At 36.3% G+C, this 5,005-nt stretch overlaps 1 long non-coding RNA gene across 1 annotated transcript; it reads right to left on the bottom strand.

Moving 5' to 3' along the window:
- Nucleotides 1–375: 375 nt before the first annotated feature.
- LOC142182708 (uncharacterized) lies at nucleotides 376–4,705 on the bottom strand. The gene is made up of 3 exons (XR_012711680.1): nucleotides 4,136–4,705; nucleotides 1,958–3,436; nucleotides 376–817 (listed from the first exon to the last, which is right to left on the bottom strand). It is a non-coding gene; the product is annotated as an uncharacterized LOC142182708 (long non-coding RNA).
- Nucleotides 4,706–5,005: the final 300 nt, after the last annotated feature.

Here is a 5,005-nt window from a genome sequence, read left to right as displayed (position 1 = left end):
TACTCATTTTGTTTGATGTGTCAAGAATCATGTCCCGCTTACATGTCCACAATTAATTACGCTTTATTATTATTAAGAAAGTTTGACCGAAGTTGCGCGAACGCATACCTCGATTTATTTTAAAAATCGTAAATATGTCACGCGAATATGTACACAATCACGATGATAGATTAAGTCGCGCCTAAAGCATACTAGCAATTATTCAAAGGAACCAATAAGGAAATATCAAATTTCTTTATGTTTTGATCAAAAGGAACAGTAAGGAAGTGTCAAAATCATTTCGATTTATACACAATTTAGATATTGAACCAATAAAGCACCATCAAATTTTTTTCTATTTATTCCTTAAAATAACACTACAAGAACCCTCCTCGTTATCCAAAGTTTCCCTACATTACAAATATTTCAATATGAAACATGAAATTAATTAGAGAATAGAAGTCAAAGTGTCACGACACTAAAATCGACCCGGTCGTGATGACGCTTATCGTGAAACTAGGTCAGCCAACAAAATTCCTGAATCAACCATTATTCAGTGAAAGTCATTTTTAAGCCATTAATTAATCAATAATCTCATAAAGTAAGTCTAAATGAACAGTGACGAATAAAAACACAAGCCCAACATCGGGGTGTCACAAGTTAAGAGCATCTGCTAAGGCTTGAATACAACGAAGAGTCTGAAAATATACTAAAAACAGTCTAAGGAAGACAAGAGGGAGAAGAGCAGGGCTGTGAACATCGGACATCTACCTTGCTAACTCCAATGACTCTGCCACTGAGCAATCAACATCGCTATCGGGTTCAGAAATACTTGAATCTGCACACAGGGTGTACGGAGTAATGTGAATACGCCAACTTAATAAGTAATAAAAGTAAATGAAAGCTGAGCAGTAAGAAAACACGTATGCCACGACATAACGCTACAACAAATGCAGTACATTTCCAAAATAGTACAAAAATCATTTACTTAATAAATCAAGCTTAGTTTTCGTAAAACCATTTAAAACAACTTTCAACAGTTTCAAACGAGTGATAAAATAGTGAGTAAAATTGATAAAAACGTGAACAGTCCCTCGGGCAAAATATGTATCATAAACCACCCCTCGGGCATAATATCAAAAGAACCAGCCCCTCAGGCTACCTCACAATCACTCATAATCAGTACTTAGGGCATAACATGAATCAAAAACCGCTCCTCGGGCCAAACATGGATCAAGAACAGCCCCTCGGGCAACAATATGAAACAACAATAGCCCCTCGGGCTACATCATATCACTCACACTGAGTACCCGCGCTCATTGGGGGTGTACAAACTCCGGGAGGTCTCTTTATAGCCCAAGCGCAATAACAAGCCATCTCGTGGAATAATTAAATAGGCATTCGGCCTCATAACAACAAGCCACCTCGTGGCATAAATCAATCAGGCCCTCGGCCTCACAATATCATGAATCAATAACAACCTGTTGTAGCGTGCAACCCGGTCCCATAATATCCTCACAACACCGGCCCTCAGCCTCGCTCAATTAGAAACATCACAAGACACTCGGACAACAGTAAACACATGATGCTCAGCCCCAAAATATCATTTAAAATATAAAAACGAGTAAATATGGCTGAGTTATGAAAATAGTACAATATAGCATGACTGAGTACAAATATAAAGTAAAAATAGTGAGGAATAATAGTAAAAATCCCCTAAGGGTCCAAAACAGTTGGCACGAAGCCCAAATATGGCATTCAGCCAAAAATATGGTAATAATTTCCAAAACACAATGATATCAAATAGGTTGCAATCAAATACGCGACTTAACAGTCATACGGGACGGACTAAGTCACAATCCCCAATGGTGCACGACCCCACGCTCGTCATCTAGCGTGTGCATCACCTCAAAGTAGCACAATGATGTGAAATCCGGGGTTTCATACTCTCAAGACAACATTTATAATCATTACTTACCTCAAACTGATCCAAACTCTAGCCCGCGATACCTTTGCCTCTTGAATCGGGTTCCAAATGCTCCATATCTAACTAAAATGAATATATTATCATCAACATACACTATAGGAACAAAGCCCAAGCAAAAATTATCAAATTATATAAAATATTCTGAAATTAGCCAAACCTGATCCCCGGGCCCACGTCTCGGAATCCGATAAAAAATAAAAAATCCGACAACCCATTCAACCACGAGTCCAACCATAACAAAAATACTAAATTCTGATAACAATTCGGCCTCCAAATCTTCAAATCTTATTTTCAAATCTCTAGGTCCAAATCCCAATTTAAACCTCAAAAACATGTAATCTAGTCGGATTATTCGATGATAATTCAATATTATAGAGTAGAAATGATCACAAGTGACTTACCTCAAGATTTCCCATGATTTCTCGCTCAAAAATCGCCCCAAGCTGCGTTTTTTTCGTCCAAAAATGTGGGAATGAGCTAAAAAAACAAGACATCTCAATAAAACACGATTCTAGTTGCTAAAAACCCCATTCCATCACTAAAAAGTGCCAAATCTGGTCGCTAAAGTTGCACACCAGATCCTGCTGCACCAGCAATATTTATTTTCACTAAAAAGGCTCTAACTACACCATACGAACTCGAAATTCGATGATTCTTGTTACTATGATTTACAAATAATAGTACAAACATAGCCCTTCAATCGAAACTCAATTCAGAGCTCATTTGCACAGTGCGATACCCATTTTGCTCGATAAACAATTAACTTATGTTTCGCATCAAAAACCCAATCGTGACTTGATGAAATTAGACCAAACTTTCCAAATCACTCCGATAATTCATTATCAAAATTTCGGAAGTCCCGAAATCAAACTTCGATCTCTAGAACTAAAAACAGACCTTTGGATCATTACATGATTATGCCCAAAACGACAAAAATCTTCCAAAAACTCTTCCAAAACTTATCTGAGCCTCATGGGACCCGACCAAATATGCCAACACACCCCATAACATCATTCAAACTTGTTTCAACCTTCATAACACTCAAAACAATATCAAAATATCGAATCACTCTCGGATTCAAGCCAAGAATTCCAAAACATCTGAATTCCGAATTAGATCAAAAGGTCTATCAAACCTCGTCCGAATGACCTGAAAATATGCATACACGTCACAAATGGCACAATGGACCTACTTCAATTTCTGGAATTCCATTCCGACCCTGATATCAAAATTTCCACTACTGACCGGAAAACGGCAAATTTCCAATTTCGTCAATTCGAACCTAAATCTATCACAGACCTCCAAAATACATTCCGGACGCCCTCCCAAGTCCAAAATCACCTAACGGAGCTAACCAAATCATAGAAATCCAAATCTGAGATCGAATACTAAAAATTCAAAACTTGGTCAAACCTTTCAAATTTAAAGCTTCAAGCTGAGAATGGTTCTTCCAAATCTATTTTGATTGTCCTGAAAACCAAAACCGACGATTTACATAGATCATAATACATCATACGTGGCTAGTCATGCCCGAGAACTGGCAAGTGAAGTGCAAATGCTCAAAATGACTAGTCGAATCGTTACATAAAGGAATCTATAATTTTCCACCTACGCAAGAACAAAGCTAGTAAATTAAATCCTATTCTCGCCAGCTTGTATTGAAAAGCTAATTACAAGAAAAAGGACAACCTAATTTGGCTAAGTTATGCTAAAATAGTCAACAATTCATTATGGTCTAAATTCAAACTCAAGATAACAATGGTAGCAATTTTATCTATAACAGAGTTTTCTATCAAACACAACAACCAAACCATCATTTAGCATGCTCTAAACAGTTTTCTATCAAGAAATAGAAAAGGTTTTGCTGCTAACCTTGTAAGAAACATACTGGCAGCAAATTATAATCTTAAAATAAATAAACCAACGAATACAAAGGACCTTTGATGGAACGTATTGTCCATATATGATTTATCAGTTCATTTATTACGATCTACCAAATAATAGATGTAAAAATCATTTTAGAGCAGCATTAGCCAGTTAATTAGCTTTTTCTTCAAGTTTTATACACTTTGTATGCATATGCATCATGCATACACATCACACAATAGAGAACACATCAGTACATAGCACCAATATTTAACCTTAATATAGAAATAGATGAAAATTGACCTCAAATATTTCCTCTACGAGTCCATAAGACAAATATGGCAACGGTTTGAGCTTTAAGGGATTAATGGAGGATTTTGGAGTGTTCCTCGGCAAAAATGGCAACGGTTTGAGCTGCGGTTTTCACGTTGTTTAGAGATGGTTTTACAGCTTTCTCGAGGCTGTGTTGTTGCATTTTTTAGCTAGAAATTCTAGCTAGTTTTTGGTGATATTTGGGCGATTTGAAGGAAGGTTTAGAGGTGGTTCCGGAAATAGCTGATCGTGGTTGTTTGGGCTGCTTCTCAGTTGGGATTTTTTGTGCTTTTTTTGGGGTAGTTAGGATGGCAGCTCATAGAAGATGATGGGCGTGGCTGAAGTTTTTAGAATGGAGTCCGTGAGAGCTGCTGGTTCTCTTTTTAGTTGAAGAAAGGTAGAAACAGCTGTACATGGGGGGGTTCTCTAGGGTTCGTATAAAATGGGGAGATGAAGGGGTCTTTAGGTTAGCGGGTATGGGCTTAGGTATTATGGGCTAGGTCCGAATTGTGTCCTAAAATTGGGCTCTAAGACTCTTAAGATTGTGGTCCAAAACCTTAGTTAACTCCCTTTAAGATAAGATAAAAATACTACACAATGCAAAAACTAATTCTAATTAATTAAATTAAACTATCTTAAAATATTAAACTATTTTTTTTATTTTCAAGATTATATTAAGATAAAAATAAGGTACTTTTTTGTATTTTTAATTTTATGAAAGGTACATAAACCCAAAGTAACTAGATAAAATATCAATTAGCTAAATAGAAGAAAATATTTTTGTAATTTTGTATTGTTGTTATAAAATAAAGTAAAATAGTTAAAACTAGTTGAAATAACGATATTAGGCCTAAACAAAAT

The sequence above is a fragment of the Nicotiana tabacum genome, chromosome 7 (genome assembly GCF_000715075.1).
Source record: "Nicotiana tabacum cultivar K326 chromosome 7, ASM71507v2, whole genome shotgun sequence".
NCBI classification, from domain to species: Eukaryota; Viridiplantae; Streptophyta; class Magnoliopsida; order Solanales; family Solanaceae; genus Nicotiana; species Nicotiana tabacum.
Note: the sequence above shows the minus strand (reverse complement) of the source record. Positions and strands in the feature narration are given on the sequence as shown.